Source organism: Taudactylus pleione, unplaced genomic scaffold, assembly GCF_031769625.1.
Source record: "Taudactylus pleione unplaced genomic scaffold, aTauple2 ptg000017l, whole genome shotgun sequence".
In the NCBI taxonomy this organism is placed as follows: Eukaryota; Metazoa; Chordata; class Amphibia; order Anura; family Myobatrachidae; genus Taudactylus; species Taudactylus pleione.
Window position 1 is genome coordinate 4305532 of NW_028284419.1, and position 12339 is coordinate 4317870.

The window sequence follows — 12339 nt, forward strand, 5'->3', positions numbered from 1 at the left end:
TACCATTTTTCATTAACCTGTGTGTGTGTGTGTGTATAGCGAAACATTATTACTTTTGTGCCCAGCTGTACAGTGCTATGGGAAATGGTCTATAAATAATCCAGTTTTTAATTTCAGTCAACAAGGAAGTTGTTATATATTGATATGCTCTAAAAGGGGAAACATCACTGCTAAACAACCGGTCTTTTCTGAATTATTGTCACCTTTTTCCTTTAACTCAAATCCCCCCCACTTGTGTTTACCATGTCAGTTTTTTCTCCGTGATATCTCTGATGTTTAATGGGTCACTACAACTAATATGTATCTATTTTGCTATGGGAACTTTTTCTAACATTCTTGATTGTGTGGGGGTGATTCAAATGTTTTGCTGGCGGCTATATTTTTTCTTAAGACGCCTGACTGAGCAATGCAATTGTTGCTCCGCCTGGGCGCGATAGCCTCCGGCATTTCTGCTCGCACCCTCAGGAGGGTGTGAGCATAAATGTGTGAGAAACCCCCTGGCTAGAGCGTGCTAACTGCTGTTAACCAGATCTTTAGACTGGTTTGGCCGTTTTACACAGCTAAACTCGGTCTCATAGGGGGTGATAATGAGTGCCCAGAACAACTGAATTAAGGGCCTGATTCAGAGCCGGACGCTCTGAACGAGCACCCGCTCTGAATCAGGGCGCTTTTTATTTTTTTTGGTGCGTCCTCCTGGACGCTCGCATAGCTGTGGGTTACCACCCACAGCTTATGCGAGCGTCCATGATGATGGTCGCGATGGTCAAGACTATCGCGACCATCGGGCTTGCAATGAGATCCTGCGGTAGGGTCTCGCTGCCGCAAGCCCTGGAGTGATTTCTAGCAGAGCCAAAATCACTCCCACTGGCATCACTAGTGATGTCAGTGGGGCCGGACCCAGACGGTAGGCGTTTCTATGGGAACGCCTCCGTCTGGGCAGCCACGCCCTGGCACGCCCACCAAAGGGGGCGTGCTGTCACTCACCCCCCTTTGGTGCGAGACCCCGAGCTCGCCGGGTCTCGCGCATGCGCATGATGGAGCAGCCTCCGTCGTGCACATGTGCATTTGGGTACCATCGACCCGCTTGCGAGCGGGTCTGAATGTGACCCAAAGTCTATAAATGTATGGCATTTCCAAAATCTGGCTCCCCCTCCCCCCCCCCTCCCCCCGCCCTTTTCAGCCAAGTCAAAGTATAGACCTCAGCCCAACTGGGTTGCTCTAACAGGTCTTTAACAGAGCTATGCATGGGTAAATGCCCTCAAACATCTATGTACTAGAGCAGTGGTTTTCAACTCCCAAGTTTTCCCAGCAGGTCATGTTTTTGAGGATTTCTGTCTGTGGAAGCAGGTGGGATAGTAACTGACTCAGCAAAATCTATTAACCATCCTGTACATGATTAAAGAAATCCCCAAAACATGACCTGAGTTACTTGAGGACACGAGGTGAAAACCACTGAACTAGAGCGGTGTTGTAAGTGTGGCCATAGTAACAATGGGGCAGAAGGAGCTACAGGTCCAGGCCTCCACATAAAAATAGGTCCATCATCATGACCGCATAATTGACAGATGTCTAACGTAAACAGATAGAATAGTGCACCTTTTAATGTTTTGAGCTACTTCTTCTTTATAAATAATAGGAAGTGAACAATACAGGTAATGGGAAAGCGCTGTGTGTTTAATTGAATTAGAGGGTGTGACGTATAATAGTATGTCGTAAATTGGTTGAAAATGTATAAATGTGGTATATTTCATGTGTGAGAAATTGGGTAATGAGTGAAATGGTAGTCATCAAAATACAATATGAGGAAAGAAGAAAACAACATTTTTTTTTTTTTTCTTAAAATCTCATAAAACCTACTTCCAAATTATAAAAAATAGGTGGTGGAAAAACAAGGTTATAAAACAAGTTAAAAAAAAAAAAAAATGCCAATTTTTTTCTCCTAGGAAATGTACCATATAATGTTAGAGCTCTTTTTGCAGGGTGGGGAGATTCCTGCTGCTGTAGTGCAATGCTTCAGGAGACTATCTCTCTCTACCTTACCCTAATTGATGCCTTCTCGTCTCCATTGGTAGTGTGGCTGATACTTCTGCCGCTGCTTCGGTTCTCTCCCTGGCGCTTGTGTCTTAAATAGACAAGCTGCTGTGCAGTGTGCGCTCCGTCTTCAGCGCAATGGATGAGGTGGCATACAAAGAGTGCTAAACAGATCGCCCAAGCAACGCGAGCACTGTGCTTTTCCCGATCTGCCGGTGGCTTGGTGCTTGCTAATAGATGCAGGCTCCAACTAGTTTAGTTCCTGTATGGCCTTCTGCGCGGCCAGGACACTGAAAGGCAGGGCGTGCAGCGAGGCCACACCCCGCGACTCGTGGCATGCCCCCATGAGGTGAGGCCACACCCCCTTGAGTGAGGGCACGTCCCCTTTGTGGGAGAGGAGGACTATTAGGCTTGCAAGGTAGTTTTTCAAGCTACTAAATCATGGGGATTGTTAAATTTTTGGATGTGGTGAGGAGTAGACGATGTTAACTAGTTTATTATGTGCTCATATGTTAATGAAGATGTGAAAAAGGAACACCTTTTTTTCACATCGCTGTTGTATGTATAAATGTTTGTGTGTGTATATTTTATATATTATTTTAGAGAGAATGTGTGTGGCATAATTTTAACTGCAGAAGAGCATGGGCATGTAATACAAATAGATTTCCCTACTAACTCCTTTCCCCCCTTGTCACTGTGGTTTGCAGCCTTATACCCCTTTTCCACCTAAATTCCCGAGTCAGCGCCGCTCACACCGCAGTCGGATCTGCATAGACCCGGCTTTTGCGTAGTGAAAGTGGTCGCTTGGAGATGACGTCATCTCCAAGCGCCACTGAAGCCGGACCAATCGGCCGGCTAGCAGCGCACTCCAGGTCATTGTGACCCGGAGTGTGCTGTTCTCACAGTAGGGTTTCACGGGCTATGCCCGTGTTAAACCCTGCTAGTTACCTGGGTTGGATTGCCGGGTCACTCGACCCGGCGATCCAACTCTCTCCCCTTTTACACCAGGGAGCTGCCCGTTAACCCTTCAAAAACCCGGGTTTTACCTCTGGTTTAAAAGGGGTATTAGTGATGCTAGCACAATGGCACAGCTGGGGATGTGGACTGTATATTCATTCCTCCCTAGTATTAATCTTTTTCCATGGAAATTGTTACTAAAAGAGGGAAAGAAGCTGTAAGATGCAGTTTATTGGAGTTGTATCTCAGGGGTGCACTTAGGGACATTTCTAGGTACACCCTACTTTTCTTATTACTTAAACTGTGGGCAACCCCAAAGGGGAGAGGAGAGACTACCATTTATTTATCACAGTCTTTCAAATGACAACAGCTGATTGGTTGCTTTGGGCAACTTCTTCACTCTAGTAAAGACTTGATACATCTCCCCATTGCAAGGTGGCATGATGATGCAATTTATGTCTTAATGAACCTGATCCTACTGCTTAATGATATGTATTATGCTGCAGGGGTGGGGGTGTAAATTGCATCTTCAAGGCTTGTTATTTTAATTAGGTGTGAGGGAAGATTAATATTGGCTTTATAGACTAATGTCAATTTGTTAATCAGTTTTATTTAAATGGATTAATATGATTCTCTTTTTTTTTTTTTTTTCATTAAGGTACTGCTTTATACAGATGTGTCCTCATACATAGCCCTTATAGGGGCACCAGGTCTGGTACAACTATTGTTACGTCGGGCATCCTTTTTGTTTGGGTGTACATCTTTGCGCAGCAACAATGTGACAAAACAGCTTCCTGAGACTGCACTGATTCATTTGCTGTGACCCTTATATTCAGACTCTGTCGCATACAGATATACATGAAGTGCTCTTGCTTCTTTCACACCAAGTTCCATTGTACAGATTTAGATTCCGTCGCACACAGCTATACAAGTGTTTCATTTAAAAATAGTCGGCACAGTCTTGTGAAGCAGTGTCGCAACTATCGCGCACATTTCAGTGAAAAAGACGCTACATCGCTTGACGTAGCTCACAGTCGCTGGGTCTAGCGTCTCTAGGTGTGTCAGGACACATCAGTATCTTTTTTTTTTTTTTTTTTATTGATTAAATTTTAATTTTCTTAATCTAGTTTTCATATCTGACTACTGTCTATTTTCTGCATGCAATTCTGAAAGATTTTATGTTTTTCTTATTTATATCTCACAGTAATAAGTAATAATGATAATGTTGATATAGCACTTTTTTCCAAAAAGACTCAAAGCACTTTACATTTTCAGGAACCAAGCCATATTACATAGAAGGCAGCCCATAGGTTACAATGAGTGGGATCAACAATATGTGGAGATGTGATATACTTTTGGCAAATACTGACTACAGAAAGTGACATACTACATACTGAATACAGAAAGCGACGTACTAAAGGCAAGATAAAAACAATACTAATCTTTACATATTGGAAATGGCAAGATAAACACAACCTTAAAATACATTAAAGCCAGAAGAAGAGGCAGTCAATTATGGCACTCCATATTGGTATAGAGGACAAAATATGGATTTCCTAGAACAGACAAAAGGTCCAGGCTAATATTGCTGCTGCAGGCAAAGGTATTGTTAGAGCTGGGACCAAATGTTAGACCTTGAAGGAACTGTTAAATGCACAAGTCTTGCTGAATCAGGGGCCTAAGGTGGTGTGAGGGGACCTACGTTGTTTTATAAATAAAATAAAAAAAGTTTACAACAATGGCATAATAGCTCCAGTGCCACATTTCTTGTGTCCTTTTCATTCGCTTTCTTGAATAGTCAAGTGCATTTCCTTTGTTCTGCAGTATTTTTTTTTTTTTTTTTTTTTTAATGTAGAATTGTAGCTCTATGGAGGCTCCATGCTTGATATTTGCTCTGAACCTGTTCTGTTTCTTTAACTTTGTAGTAGGTCCAGCTGCTCGTTGCGTGGACTGAGTTTACCCATCGGAGTATAAAAGAACTTCACTGTCTAGATAATCAATAGGCTGACACTAAATGGTCGACAGGCTTAAAAGGTCGACATGGACTAAGGTTGATAGGGTTAAATGGGTAACACAGAAAAGGTTGACACATGGTTTTTATGTATTTTAACCTTAATCCTCGCCCTAACTCTCCCCTTAGTACCTAACGCTAACAGTCCTCTTCTGCAGCCTAATGCTAACCCAAAAATCATTAATTACCACGTGTCAACCATTTGATCCTGTTGACCTTTTGCCTGTTTGCCATCTGGTGCTGACCTATTGACTGTCTATCTATACCAGTGGTGTCAAACTCCGGCCCTTCAGCTGCAGTGGAACTACATGCCCCAGTATGCACTGCCAGAGTTTTGCTATTAGGGCATGCTAAACTGTGGCAGGGCATGCTGGGATATGTAGTCCCACAGCAGCTGGAGGACCCGAGTTTGACACCACTGATCTAGACACTAGATACTTCACCTGGATAACTACCCCACGTTCACACGGAAATCTCTGGCAGTGGGCAATCGCGAAGCTCTTTCAAGCAGAGGGTCACCTGACAAATATATTTGTCTACAGGTTTTCTCCTATACATGAGTTCGGACACATCATGAACATTCTTTAGTAGCTAATTCTGCATGAGTTCTCTTCTCCGATGTAGTCACTACAATCCTGTTGTTGTTGTATGACATCTTTCACTTTTTTTCTTTTTTTGTAGAAGCAATGACTCAACCGATCTTGTAGTTTACCGAAAAGCAATTTGACTGCAAAATACGGTCTACTGCAGGCTTATTGCCGCAAGTTCTTTGCTAAGTTCTAGAATAAGCGCATTTATTCATGCAACTAAATCTATTCTTTAGAAGAATGAAAGATGCAAAACAATCAACCTTGTAGGTAGTGGGGGTGGACATTTTCTCTGGCAATGTACTCTTTGCATTAGGTTTACCATGTATGATGTACATTTATAAGTAACTCTGGTGGCGGAACCTCCGCTCCTGTGTGCAAGAATCCCAATGAAACTTGAATTTTAAAAAAATGAACAGAAGATACTATGTGATGCTATAATTGGGTATGAGATATATATATATATATATATATATATATATATATATATATGTATGTATGTATGTATACTCTCTCTCTAGCATGGATAGATCTTTAGACACATTCCTATTTGCTTTGCTGTATTCTTTAATCCTGTATTACACCGGAGAGCTCTGAATCTACAGCACTATAAATTATGTGCAGTTTGTTTGTGTCTTGTGGAGGTCTTAACGGAAGTGTGTGAGGCGCTAATAACCACGGTGTGATTAATGATAATTTCTCTGTGTGAGATTTCCCCTTGGTATCATCTGGCAATGTCCTGGGGCACAAAGCAGTAAAAATGAGAAGTACTCGTCTTTCTGTGTGATTGTCCCATTTTTGCAGGGGCTGCTACCTTTCCTGTGATGTTTGTACTTCTTATCTGTCTAGTATATAATTTGAGAATATTTTTGTTCCTACGTTTTCCCCAGAAGTTTGTTTTGATGCATTAAACAGGGTGTATGTAATGATAACACAAATACCATGACTATTTGTAGATTTTAAATCTACTGAATTTGATAATATTTTTTGAAATTGCCTTATGTGCTCTGTTTGTGGGAGTCATCTATATTAGTCTGTACCTGCATATATGGAAATAGAACTCTGGCTTAAGGTAGGTACACACCTGAAAGATATATCTGCAGATCGAGTGATCTGCAGATCTATCTTTTTAGATGATGGTCGTTCATACACACTGAACGGCCATCATCTATCCCGCAGCCATGGGTCCCGCTGGCAGGGAGGCGGGGCCGCTCCCCGCGACTGCCGCTGTGTGGGTACAGGCCGTCTGCAGTCCGCCAGTACACACTTGCTGATGGACAGGTATGTCTGCAGACATAACTGTCCGTTGGCTGTGCAGCACAGCCAATGCGATATGTCTGTGAACGACGCTGTTCACAGACATATCATCTGTACACACTGGCCGACGGCCAGCAGTTATATTGGCCGATCAGTTGATCGGCCAATGTGTACCCAGCATTCGCTTCATCAACGAGTGATAATCTTGATATCACTCGTTGCTAATCTTAAATGGTGCTCCAACCAATCGGCTCCTAACTGTCAACTGTTATGTGTTTGAAAAATAACAGGAGCTGATTGGTTGTAGTACCATTTTAAGATCAGTAATGAGTAGATAAATCTGTGCCTCGGTGTGTTAGATACGTTTTGCTGCACATGGTGAGATTTTTATTCATACTGCTTCTATTCCAATCTGTGTGGATGAAAAAATCGGGGCTATAAACTGAGTGGCCGCACCCCCTCCCCCCTTGCAGGTTCTAGGCTGCAAAAAACTTAAATTTTTTTAATTGAATACTGCGGGTATCAGGAGCGCGCATACCTGCGGTAATTAAAATATGATGCAGGCGATTGAATATTCCCCTAAAGCTGGGTACACACTTACCAATGCGTGTACCCAGTGATGCAACACCCAACGGGCCAACCAATTGCGCAGGCGGTACACATTACATGATCCGGTGACACTGACCTTTACATCGGCAGCTGGGCCGTTCTGTCGGCTTGCATGTAGGGCCGACAGAACAACCCCGATGGACTACGAGCGGATGCGAGCGTGGTCGTCCTTCGTGGGTACACAATTGCTGATGTGGACGATATGTCGACCCGATCCGCCGGATCGGGTGACATCAATTAAGGCAGGTGTAGCCACCCTCGGTCCTCGAGAGCGACTAACAGTTCACGTTTTCCAGACCACCTAGCAGCTGCACAGGTGTAATCATTACTCACTAACACATTTGAAAAGATCCACAAGTGGAGCTAATTAGATCACTTAATTCTGTGAGGAGACCTGGAAAACATGCACCGTTGGTAGCTCTCGAGGACCATGGTTGGCTGTCCAGCAGTTGTGTGCTACATGCAAAAGCAGTCTATATTTACCATACATGCAAATAAATAAAATGTTGCAATGCAAGGGGTGCAAATACATGTCTGTTTTCCCTTTACTCCCAATTCTGAATCAGCCAGAGTCTTCCGTTACTATGGCATGTATGAGCCATATGTATGAATATTTTGGTGTTTCTTCACATATGTCTATTTCTCCATAGACTGACAAACATGTATATAATTTATTTAGATAAGTGTGTAAACATTTTTTCTGTGTGAATGTGTAAAGTGCTATCACCTAGGATGTTGCTAAGATTTTCTGAGCTCTATGCAAATGAGTCCTGTATTTAAAGAAAATAAAAAAGGAAAACCCTTTCTGCGTAAAATACAGCTTAATTTCAAAGCCACCAAGGGAAAGTACCAAATAATTTTTATTTTATTCTTCCTCATATTTAGAAAAGAACTCTATAATTTTCTCTCAAATTGTAGCTGGGCTAATTCCCCCCTTTTTTTGTTTTTTTGGTGGGTCGGGGTGAAAGAAAACTTAATAGATGCAGATGTAAGTGGAATTGTAAAGGCACTAGTTAATAGCTATGTTAACCAATAGCTGGTATATCTTCTTAGGTGTCGGTGCTCTGTATGTGTGCAGCTTAATTAATCTTCCCCTGTGCTGGTGAATACTTGAGCGGGCATCATTACCGACTGTTGTAAGGTTGGACCTTGTTGAAATATGATTTATCTACCATAGTTGTATGGGATCGTTTACACAGGCATTTCATGTGATGTCTGCTGCTTTCCGCCTCTGAAGCCTGTGAGAGAGCGCAGCCCCCATCTGTCCCTCACATCCAAGCCATGTTTACAAGGTCTTGTCATACTGCCCAGTATGCCAGACTCCATAGATATTACTTTATAAATGGCAAACTGGAACAGGGATAGCTTTGTAAAACAAAAGAAAACGAGACAGTGAATTTTATGTTTGACTAAACATAAATTAATTTTCATTGCTGCCCTAGGCCTGTGCCACCTGGGACAGTTTAGCTTTAGTATTCTGTAACGGACCTCTTTATTTTTCTTATCACATACCATTGGCCTATCTGTAATGGGTGTAGGGTGTGTGATGCACACGTGCCCCTGGGTCAAAGGGGACTTAAACCGCACACCCTGCACAATTGCGTTTACTTACCTGTCTGGCTGTGCCCTTATTCTGGCGCTTTCTTTGCACGGATTCCATATTTCTTGAGTGTTTTTATTTTATTTTTTTAAGTGTGGGAGGAAAATGGGCATCTGCACATGAGTTCTTGTTTTGCATGCATATTTTTTTTCTGTCTGCAGAATCGGCAAGCATACAGATGTGCCCACCTTCATCTATCCTCCGTGTGCTAAAGTCGTGCCACACAACGCGGGAGCTCAGTGTGACTCTGAATAATTTCTCGCTCACACGTGCGCAGTGCCCGGCCATCGGCCCGCTTGCGAGCGGGTCTGGATCAGGCCCAGTGTTCATGGAGTTGGAAGAAAGCACTAATCTCTGAATTTGTGACATTTTTCTGGCTTTATAGTATACGCAGCTACTTTTTAAGTTTGTGCTTATATGTGATCAGTATAAAGTTATTATTTTTCATAACTGCCATTCAGAATTGAAAGTAAAATTATGGTAAAAGTATACTTACTGCTGCAAATTTTTAATATTTAAACCGGTATTGTATGGACACTGCCACCCGCCTATGAAACTATTATATTAACGTCCCCTAGCCGCAGCCACGAGGGCTGCTTTATGCAGCGTCTTGCGGCCCTGGTAGAAGTTCTATTCTCTCCCTCACATGTTACTTCAACCATATATTGTTAAAGCAATAACTAATAGTTCATTACATTTATTATCAATTACTAATGGATACATACTAATTTCTATTTAATTTGTTCTGTCACCTCTGCTCCAAAGTCTTTTCTTTATAACCAAAATTGATCAACACAATAAAAACTTTTTTTTTTTTTTTTTTAAATATTTAACTTTTTCTTTTTAAGGCTGATTCTTTTTACTCTTATTCTGTGAATCTATCTTTTGGTTGTTTTACTATAGGAGTGGCCATGCCAGAAATATTACCAGGAGATTCCAGGTTCTATTTCCAATGACCAACACACAAATAGATTTCTCCAAAAGGAGTAGGGACTTCTGGGTGATTCCTTGTGATCACCTGGCCTTGTTTAGAATGTGAGGTGCTAGTTTACAGGGAATGGTAATTTAATAAATAAACACTTGATACCCTTTTGCATGTAAACCAGTATCTACTCCTTACGTGTCAGATGCAGTAAACATAATTCAGATTAGTGATCATAGTGTGTGTGTAAATGTCACGGGTGTGTTGTGACTTAAAAACATTCACTATGTCGACACCAGAATGTCATTAGGTTCTGAATATCGACAGTCAGAATTTCTGCATGTACTATAGGTTGACAACCAATATGTTGAATAGGTTCTGAATATCGACAGTCAGAATTTCTGCATGTACTATAGGTTGACAACCAATATGTTGACATACAATTAGGTCAAAACATTCAGAATGTCGACACCAAACTTTTTTTTATTTTTTAGGTATAGGCTAAATTAAGAAAAATGTCGACAGTCTGATGTCAACACGTTAAATGTTGACATTCTAAGCGTATTGACATTGTCTGTCAACCTATGGTACATGTAGACATTCTGACTGTCAAAATTCAGAACTGGTTGACATTCTGAATGTCGACTTTCTGACTATAGCATATGTCACCTGCTAGATGCTAATTAACTAAAGAGTTTGCTTCCGACGTGGGCATTATGTACGGATGGGCTCTACACAATGAGTCAATGTGTTTTTGTTGGCGCTATTTTGGAGTTTTCTTGCTAATACGTTCCTATTGCTTAGCAATCAATAGTCGAGTTGGGGGATATTTTGGTAATGTGGAATGAGAGGAGTAGGAGGGAGAATGCTGCATATGTGATGAAACTGGCGGAGACTCTTCTCTCATGGAGAGTTTAGCGGCAAAACACTGGACTCATTTGCTTATGTTGGAGAGTCCATGATCTGTGTAATGAGGATTTAGCTATAACCCAGTAGCAATAAAGTCAACAAGGGACTATTTTCACTGACACTCTTACGAAACTTTCTTTTCGCTGCCTGCAGTGATTGCTTTTCACATTTGTTCATTTTTATGGCGTTGGACTTGTTTTGATTGCCCCATTTTCAGTTAATGGAATTATATTCTCACCTGAGACTCCGGTAATTCTTCATGTAGCATTTTTATGAGGTATCTAATAGCATGTATGGAATGATATGATCCACCTAAGCTATATGCTCACTAGCGCCTGCAATGCTATTTATTTTTAAATTTATATTGGCTATGCAAACTGCTTTGATTCTCTTTGTGTATTTTCTACACCTTTTTAATAGCTTGATCTGCAAATACATTCATTGTTTGTGTGTATCTTTGTTTTTTTAACATAATGGTGCGTACACACTGTACGATACAAATGCACGATATTAATGACATCTATCATAGCGTTATCGTTGGTATCGTGCATTTTTTTGGTGCCTCCAACCCACCAACGACCTGCGATGTGCTGGCACGTATGGACGATAAAGATATCGTCCATCGACACTGCATGCAGGCCAACCTGGTCGATATCGACCAGGTTACTATAGGGACCCTCGTTGATCGCGGGTCGCTGGCCGTGGGTGGGTTGGTGGTGTGCTGGATGATTGATCTTGATCATCCAGCACTGCAGGAAGGTGCAGGTTGATCAGTCAGTGATATCGTTATCGCTGACTGATCGTACCGTGTGTACGCACCATAAGTCTGTAACAAACCAATTGTTAACCCCTAAACTCATATGTAAACACTTCTTACAAATGAAATGATTGCAAGTTGCCAACTGCATTTATGAACTGAATAAAAAAAATACTTTAAAAAAAATATATATATATTTTGTGTGCTTAGCGAATGTATATTACAGTAATTGATATGTGCAGCCATCTATATAATGAGCATTTGTTTAAAGCAGACTTGCAAAGAATTCTCAAGTAATGTATAAACAATATTGGCAGCCATTTTGTGACATAATCATGAGCCAATATTCATGAATATGCCGTTATCGAGAACTGCAAAATCTACCCTATTATCTGTACAATAGTGGTTCTCTAAGTGCAGATTTTAATTTCTTTTTATTTATATTTCATTTTTCTTGCATGTGACAGAATTTGGGTATGCTCTCTTGAACTACAATGTGTTTACTTCTTGCAAGGTTATTGGTTGAATGAATGAAAGCCTGCACAGTGGTATTTGCACATGGGCAATTTGGAAAATGAGTGTGAAAGGGAAATGTGATCAACATTAAAATGTTCCAGGGGAATCTAGAGGGCACCAGAGTGAAGATAAGAACTGGCACCTGACACCCCCCTATTATGAGAAGGGAACAGTGCCCTGCTG

At 41.5% G+C, this 12339-nt stretch overlaps 1 protein-coding gene across 8 annotated transcripts in view; it reads left to right on the forward strand.

The window, feature by feature from the left end:
• Nucleotides 1–12339, forward strand: part of LOC148540759 (pre-B-cell leukemia transcription factor 1) — a 166305-nt gene that overhangs the window by 14619 nt on the left and 139347 nt on the right. The gene's annotated exons all lie outside the window — the stretch shown is intronic.